Consider the following 8251-nt stretch of genomic DNA (forward strand, 5'->3'; position numbering starts at 1 on the left):
TGAGGGGATAGGCCCTGTAATCTTGGACCTCTGGGTCTGTTGAGGGATGGGGGGGGGGAGCGGGCTTCCAAATAGGTGGAGTATTTGGCAGCCCGTCTGAGGAGATGAGACATCCAGGCCTCCAAATAGTTTGGGAATAATTGCCAAACAAAGAGAAACTGTGAAGTCAGTAGGGTTGGGGAAATGTCCCTTCAGGACCAAGTCCGAAACCAGCTACTCCAGAGGCCACTTGGGAATCAGAGGATCCATGTTCAGATCCCAGATCTGCTTGTGTGACCTTGGACAAATCCCTTAATCTCTCTGAGCTTCATGTATCCTGGACCAGGGCAGGCCTGTGAACTTTTTTAAAAATGCCAAATTTGTATTTTCAATAGAATTGGTCGCCTTTGTAATCCTGTGCATTTAAAGACATGATTCTGGGAAAGGACCTGTGGTCTTCACTGCCCTGAGTGCCCAAGAGGTCCATGACCCCACCCCCACCCCAGGTGGTGGGGATCAAATTATCCCCAGGGTCTCTTCCAGCCTCCGTCTTGTCTCTGTGTCCTCCCCCCCTTCCCCGCCCCCACCTTTCAAGGCCTCATCTTGGATCCTTCCACCCTGACCATAGTGCAGGGAGATCACCAAACTCCCTTTGATGATTTGTTAGAAATCCATCCTTCTGGCATTTGGCAAAAGTCCTTTGGAACGATTTTATCTTTTCAGGAAACTTGGAACAAGGGCAGGATTTACCTGGAGAGTTGATGGAGCCATTCATCTGGGAAGGAGGCTTTCTGGAAGAGGCACCTGAACCATCCTCTGGAAAGCAGGCGAGGCAGCCCTGGTACCCCAACTGCTTCTTGGAGCCAGGCCTTGGGGCTGAAGGCCTGGGAGGGCCTTTCTTGTGGGTGGATGAGTGTGTTTCCTTTGCTTGGTGAGCAGGTGTCTCCACATCTGTGTTCTCTTTTCCAAAACATCTACTCTTTCTCCTTTCTAGAGCTGGGGCTGCTGGGGGAGGCCGGAGAGAGAGCTGCATCCCTGAATATGTGAACATGGTAGATAGGAACAAGGGGTCCCCTTCAAACTCCTACACCCATGTATCCTATCCCCCATAGCCCAGGGTTCCAGCCACTGCACCACCCAATGCCGCTGAGGCCAGAAGGGATCATAAGGAGAATCCAACCCACTCTTTTTGCAGATAAGAGACCTGCAGGTCAGAGAAGGAACATGATTTTCCAGGATTACATGGGTAATAAGTGTGATAGTTGGAATTTGAACCTAAGCCTATGACTCCAAATATAGCACTTTTCCCAAAACTTCTGGTCTAGTGAGGATGATGAGGGGGCAGCTAGGTGGCACAGTGGATAGAGTGCTGGGCCTGGGGGGTAGGAAGACTCATCTTAATGAGGCCAAATCTGGTCTCAGACACTTACTAGCTGGGTCGCCCTGGCCAAGTCATTTCACCGTTTGCCTCAGTTTCCTCATCTGCCAGGTTGTTGTGGTTGTCCTTCATTCTTGAAGAGGACCATGACCTCAGGGAAACGTTGACATGACTTGCTAAATGATCTGGAGAAAGAAAAAGTAAACCACTCCAGTATCTTTGCCAAGAAAACTCCAAATGGGGTCGTAAGAGTCAGACACAACTGAACAACAGAGGGTGATGAGACACATATACCAATGAACATGAGACAAATTAGAATATGATATTATATAAATGGAAAACCCAGGGCTCTGGGACCAGAGGAGGAAAGGACTTTTTTCCAATGGGGGGAATCAGAGATGGTATTTTTGACCTGGAGCCAAAGAGGAATGGAGAAGATGGCAATAGGGAGCAATAGGGCAGATGGGATTCCAGGCAGGAGGAGTAGCTAAGGCACGTCCAGGGGTTCAGAGGAGTCCAGTTTGGCTGGAGGGTCAAATACCCTAACTGAGGACAAGCTGCCCACCACCCTTTCCCTAGACTCATAGTAATACACAAAGGACCTGTTATTTCCTCAGGGAACTCCCTCTAGAAACAAGTTTGCAACCTGTCTGTAATTTAATAGTAGAACATTTAGAGCTTGAATAAACCTTACGAGTTATTTAGACCCAGCCCTTCATTTTGGAGATGAAGAAATTGAGGTCTAGAGTCAAATGACTTGCTCCATCCAGATCATACCAGGAACAGAACTAAGATTCGAACCCAGGTCCTCTGATTCCAGATCCAACATTTTTTCACATAGTACCTGAGAAGCCCTAGGGAGTTGCCTAAGCAATCAAGGTTAAGTGACTTGTCCAGGATCACACAGCTAGTAAATGTCAATGGCAAGCTTGGAATCTCATCTTCTTGACTAGCACCCTATCGACTCTGCCAGGATGCCTCTAATAATAAATAAATGAAGAAGCAAACAAGTATTAGAGGAAGGCTTCCTGCCATAGTGGGCACCCTCTCCCTGGGAGAACTTGTGGGAGCATGTGAGCAGCACAGGACAGGCAGGCATGGATGGGTGGTGGTGGCTGGAGGCAGCGCTGAGCACTTGAGATCACAGAGTCAGTGGAGTATCTCAGTAGTTTAAAAAATTCAGTTTGAGTGATTGTTTTTAGAGTTCTTTAAAGTTTGCAAAATACTTGACGTGTCATAATTATGATCATCTTCATTCTCAGATGAGGAAAGTGAGGCTCAGGGGGTCAATCGCCTTGCCTAGGGTCACATAGCTAGTAAATGTAGGAGGTAGGATTTGAACCCAGGTCCTCCTAACTTCAAACCCAGGTCTCTACTCACTGCCCAATACTGCTTCTGGTAATAACAACAGTAGCTCCAGTAAGAGTGGCTGGCATTTCTAGCCAAGGCTTGTGGAGCTCTTTACACATGGCATCACATTTGCTTCTCATGACAACTCTGAGAAGTATATTCTTATTATCCCCATTTTATAGACGAGAAGACTAAAGCTGAGGGTAGTTAGGCGATCAGACCAGAACCACACAGCTCATCCCCAAAGCAAGATCTGAACCCAGATCTTTCTTAAATTAATTCGAGAATTCCCAAGAGCATTCACTGGCCTCACTCTGTCAGCTGGGACCAGGAGATACTTCAACAGTGTCTCCCTTACCCTGGATCCCTGTGCTCCTCTGGTCCTTTTCGGGAGCCTAGGGGTAGGAGGAGTCAGAGCCTGTTTGGCAGTTCTCTCTCTCTCCCTCTCTCTCTCTCTCTCTCCCTCTCTCTCTCTCTCTCCTCTCTCTCTCTCTCTCTCTCTCTCTCTCTCTCTCTCTCCCTCCCTCCCCATTTTCCCATTTATTCCTCCCTCTCATCTTTCCATCTCTCCTTCCTTCTCTCTCCCTCCTTTTCCCACTCCCTCCACTTTCTTCATTTCTCTCTCCATCTCTCCCCTTCATTTCACTCTCCTCTCTCCATGTCTTTTCCTTCTTTCCCCCTCTTTCCCTCCTTCTCTCTCTACAACTTTCTCTCTATTTAACCCTCCTCCTCTTTCCCTCCCCCTCCATCTCTCTTTCCTTCTCTCCCTTTCTCCCTCTCTCCATCTTTTACTCTCTCCACTTCTTTCTTCATTTTATCCCTCTCTCCCCATCCCTCCTTCTCTCTCCCTCCCTCTCTTCCTGCCTCTCTCTCCATCTCTCTTCACTTCATCTCCCTCCATCCCTCTCTCCCTCCCTCTTTCTCTCTGGCTTTCCTCGGATCAGCTCTTTCACTCTCGTAGACATGTTTACTCACACGCTGTCTGGGAAGTGCGAATCTTCTCTAATGGATGCTTTACCCAATTAAATAATTATCAGGCACATTTGCAGGAGCATCCTCAGCCCTGGCTGGATTGTCTCCCTGTTCTCAGGCTCTCTGACCAAGTGTCTCTCCTCGCAGCCAGCCTCCTGAATCTTTCCCTGGGCTTTGAACTGAGTTTCCTTCATGAAAGGATCATAAGAGTTAGAACTGGAAGGAGCCTCAACCATTCAGGAGCTCTTAACCTGGGGCTTGTGGAATTGTTCTTTAAAAATCCCAATATTTTGATCATGTATTTCAATATAATTAGTTTCCTTTGAAATCCTAGGTATGTTATTTTATCATTAAAAACATTCTTCTGAGACAGGGTCCTTGAGCTTCACCAGATGGCCTAAAGGGGCCAGGGCACACACAGAATGTTAAGAACTGTTGGCCTAAGCCTTGGACACATGGCTAGGATTTGGATGGGAGAGAGGATGAGAGAAAGCATCCCCTGTAGGGGGTGGGCAGTGGGGAAGCAGGGATGCCCAGGGCTGGGTCGAGTTCGGTGGGGAACTCAGACCTCTGACATAATACAGATCAGGAAGAATTCTGCATCAGAGCAGGGTGAAAAGTGGGCTGGGTTTGAAGTCTTGAGGCCTAGGTTCCAATCCTATCATTGGCTGTATGTCTTTGGGATGAGTCAGGAAGATTCACCTTCCCGAGTTCAAATGCTGCCTCAGACGTTTCCTAGCTTTGTGGTGCTGGGCAAGTCACTCAGTGCTATTTGCCTCAGTTTCCTCATTTGTCACATGAGCTGGAGAAGGAAATGGCAAACCACTCTAGTATCTTTGCCAAGGAAATTCCAAATGGGGTCACAAAGAGTCAGACATGGCTGAAAAAACTACTCAACAAACAAACAAATAAAAGATCTTGGACAAGTAGCTTCATCTCTCTTGCCCTTAGTTTCCTCCTCAGTAAAATGAGGGGTGGGGCTTGAACTCCATGACCTCGAAGATTCCAGCCAGTTCTCGGTCTAGGGTACCATGAGCCCCCATGGAGGTTGAGCAGACAGATTAGAGGCAACAGCCTAGTGGAGAATCATGGCTAGCCTTTGGGGAGCTCTTTCGAGGTCACAAAGCACTTTGCATATGCTCTCTCACTTGATCCTAGGAACAGCCCTGTGAGGTTGGAGTTGCCATTATTACCACAACTTTTACAACCAAGGAAATGGAGGTTGCTAGAGATCCAGTGAGTTGCCCAGGGTTAGACAGGTAGTGAGCCTGTGAGATGGTATCGGAATGGAGGTCTTCCTCACTGCAAGTCCCCACTCTACGCACTGCTTCCAATTAACCAGCTGTATAATCACAGACAAGTCACTTAACTTCTCTAGAAATTGAAGTTGTGAGGGAATGACTTGCCCAAGGTCACACTGCTAGTTAACTTCCCAATATCCCTATTTGTGAACTAGGGATAATAAGTGCTGCAGTATGGGCTTCCAATGGCTGTTGGGAGGCTTGCAAGGGGCTATATAAACTTCAAAGGGCTCTAGGCACATCCCTAAGGGGCACCTGTAGAGAGAGCCAGTCTTGTCTGGGGTCTGAACCTTGGCTCATACATTAAATAGCCCTGTGAGTCAGGGCATGTCTCTTCACCTCTTGGGGTCTCCTGGTGACCCTCTGAGACCAGAAGTTATAGAGCAGTGGTTGATATGCACCACTAGAGAGACTTTCCACTCAGGGATTCCCTGTACCCATAAAACCGCAGGTCCTGGCTAAAGCCCCAAATCACCTGTCACTAAGTTAAATGAGCATCAGGACCACTCATCGACCCTTCTGGTCCACTGAGAATCTGAGTTCTTAGAGACTTCCATCCTTCCCTTCCTCACCTGCATTCTAGGGTTGAGGGTCCTAGTGTGTGGGGGAAGGGAGCGGAAAAGAGGAGTGTGTGGGGTTGGTGGCCCTGTAAATACCTGCTGGGGTAAGGACTGGGGTTGCTTTTGGAGGAGAGACAAGGTTTAAGAAAGCAAATGTGTAGACAGGGGAGATAATCTCCATTTTACAGATGAGAACACTGAGAGGTCATAGTACCATACGCTCATAGATCTAGAGCTGAAGAGACCCCAGAGGCTATCTAGTTTCATTTTACAGATGAGCAAACCGAGGCCCAGACCAGCAGAGTGACCTGCCCAGTGTCATATACCTAGTGTCAGAGGCAGACTTGACCTCAGGACTTCCCAACTCCAAGTGGGCTCCCACTGGGCTAATGGGGGCACAGAGATAAGATCGGGGGGAGGTGTCAGTTCCCTTCCAGGGATCTGTGATCTCCTCCCTGCAGGTATCCCTTACTTCATCATCATAGACCCACCGCTGATCCTTTGGTCCTCTCACAAATCCTCCAAGAGGTATTCACCCCGAGGTGCTGAACTCTTTCCTCTGGGCATCTTGTTATTGTCTAGGTGTCTATCCATTAACCATCTCTCACGTTTGAATTGGAAGATTCCTTAGAAATCATCAGTCAACAAATCAATCGACAAACATTGTTAGGGGCACACTTGGTGCCAGGGACCACCTAGGTCTCTGCTTTAGACATTGAGGTCCAGTGGAAATGACTGCCCAAAGTCACACTGCTGGTTAACTTGGACTGAGTTTTCCTGATTCTGGTCAATTTAATTCAACTGAATAGACATTTATTAAGTACTTACTTTGTGCCCGGCACTGTGCTAAGGACTGAAGGAACGTAATAAAGCGATCCCTTCCCTCAAGGAGTTTGCATTCTACTCATGATGCCCCTTCTATCACAGAGCTCGAATGTTGTTTGAAAAGATGCTGGGGAGGCTGAGCCAAAGCCACAAGCCTCCGGCGATCCCAAGCACCCCGCTCAAGAAAGGCAATCCTCCTTCCTTGGTCACCCAAATGGATATCTAATGTCCCCTATTTCTGGAGGTCTTTCCCAATATTTAACCTCCTAGGATCAAGGGCAGACTGTCTGCTTCCACTCCTTTACCTTATAGATGAAGAAACTGAGCTCCAGACACGTTATGTGACTTGGAAAAGGTCACACAGTTAGAACATGGTAGAACCGAGACTCAAACCTAGGTCATCTGATTCTTAATCAAGCATTCTTTCCAACAGCTGTTTCCTGAGACAAGCTTCTGTTGGATTTATTACCCAGAGGAGAGGGCCTAGTTTCTCCTTTTTTTTCTTGAAAGGAGAAAACAAATTTAAGCTACAGAAGAATGGATTTAGGTGAACTGACCTAACAGGCAGGGGTATGAAATGGAAATGGCGATGGCGGTGGGTTTGGAGTGAGAGGAGCAGAGTTCACATTCGGCTTTTGCCGCTCACTGCCTGGGTGATTTGAGGGCAGTAACAGTAGCTGGCATTTATATAGCTCTTTAAAGTTCGCAAAGCACTATCCATATATTATCTCATTTGATCCTTACAATAACCACCACCCTGGGAGAGAGGGGCTATTATTAACCCCATTTCACAGGTAAGGAAACTGAGGCAAACAGAGATGAAGTACCTTGCCCAGGGTCACAAAGCTGAATCAGGATTCGAACTCAGGTTCTCCTGTATCCAAGGCCAGTTCTCTCTGGGTCTCAGTTTTCTTATCTGTAAGTCGAGGTGATTGGATTAGATGACTCTTAACGTTTTTTTCCAGCTCCAGATCTGTGATTCTATGAGACATTGGAAAGAGGGCTGGGCAGCCCTGGAATCAGGAAGACCCGAGTTCAGTTCTGGCCTCAGACACTTACTAGCTGTGTGACCCTGGGCAAGTCATTTAATTCAGATCGCCTCAATTTCCGCATCTGTAAAATGAGTTAGAGAAGGGGGCAGTTAGGTGACACAGTGAGGAGAGCACCGGCCCTGGAGTCAGGAGGACCTGAGTTCAAATCCAGCCTCAGACACTTGACACACTTACTAGCTGTGTGACCTTGGGCAGGTCATTTAACCCCAATTGCCCTGCCTTCCCCCCTCAAAAAAAAAAAGAGCTAGAGAAGGAAATGTCAAACCACTGCAGTATCTCTGCCCGGAAAATCCCAGATGGGGTCGTGAAGAGTCTGACATGACCGAAAGGACTCAAGGACCTCTTCCCATTGTCCTCGTGGGACATCTTCCCTTTGGCCTCCTCTGGATGCCAGGTCCTTATGGGGCAGGGGAATGGACCTCGATCTACGATCTCTCAAGTCTGTTTGACCCTGAGGAAGCTTAGTAGGAAAGGAGGGATGGAAGAGACAGGCAGAGCTGCTGGTGACCACCAGGGGGCAGCGCTGCCCACATTCTGGGTTAGTCTGGGAACTTTGGTAGACATTCTCAGGGAGTGGAAGAACCCAGAGGGCCCCTCTTTTCCCCAACTTAGAGGGAGGTAGGGAGACAGATAGAGACATCTCCAATGAGAGGTCTGTGGACTCAAAGACTTTACAGAGATGCCTTTCCTGTCTCTTCCCCTATGGGGCCGGGGTGGGGGGGCATGGGGTCGGAAGAGAAGACACAGAGACAGAGAGATAGAGGAGGGAGACAGAGACAGAGAGACAGACACACAGAGAGAGACAGAGAGATAGAGGAAGGAGGGAAGCAAGGG

This window comes from Trichosurus vulpecula, chromosome 3, assembly GCF_011100635.1.
Source record: "Trichosurus vulpecula isolate mTriVul1 chromosome 3, mTriVul1.pri, whole genome shotgun sequence".
Lineage (NCBI taxonomy): Eukaryota > Metazoa > Chordata > Mammalia > Diprotodontia > Phalangeridae > Trichosurus > Trichosurus vulpecula.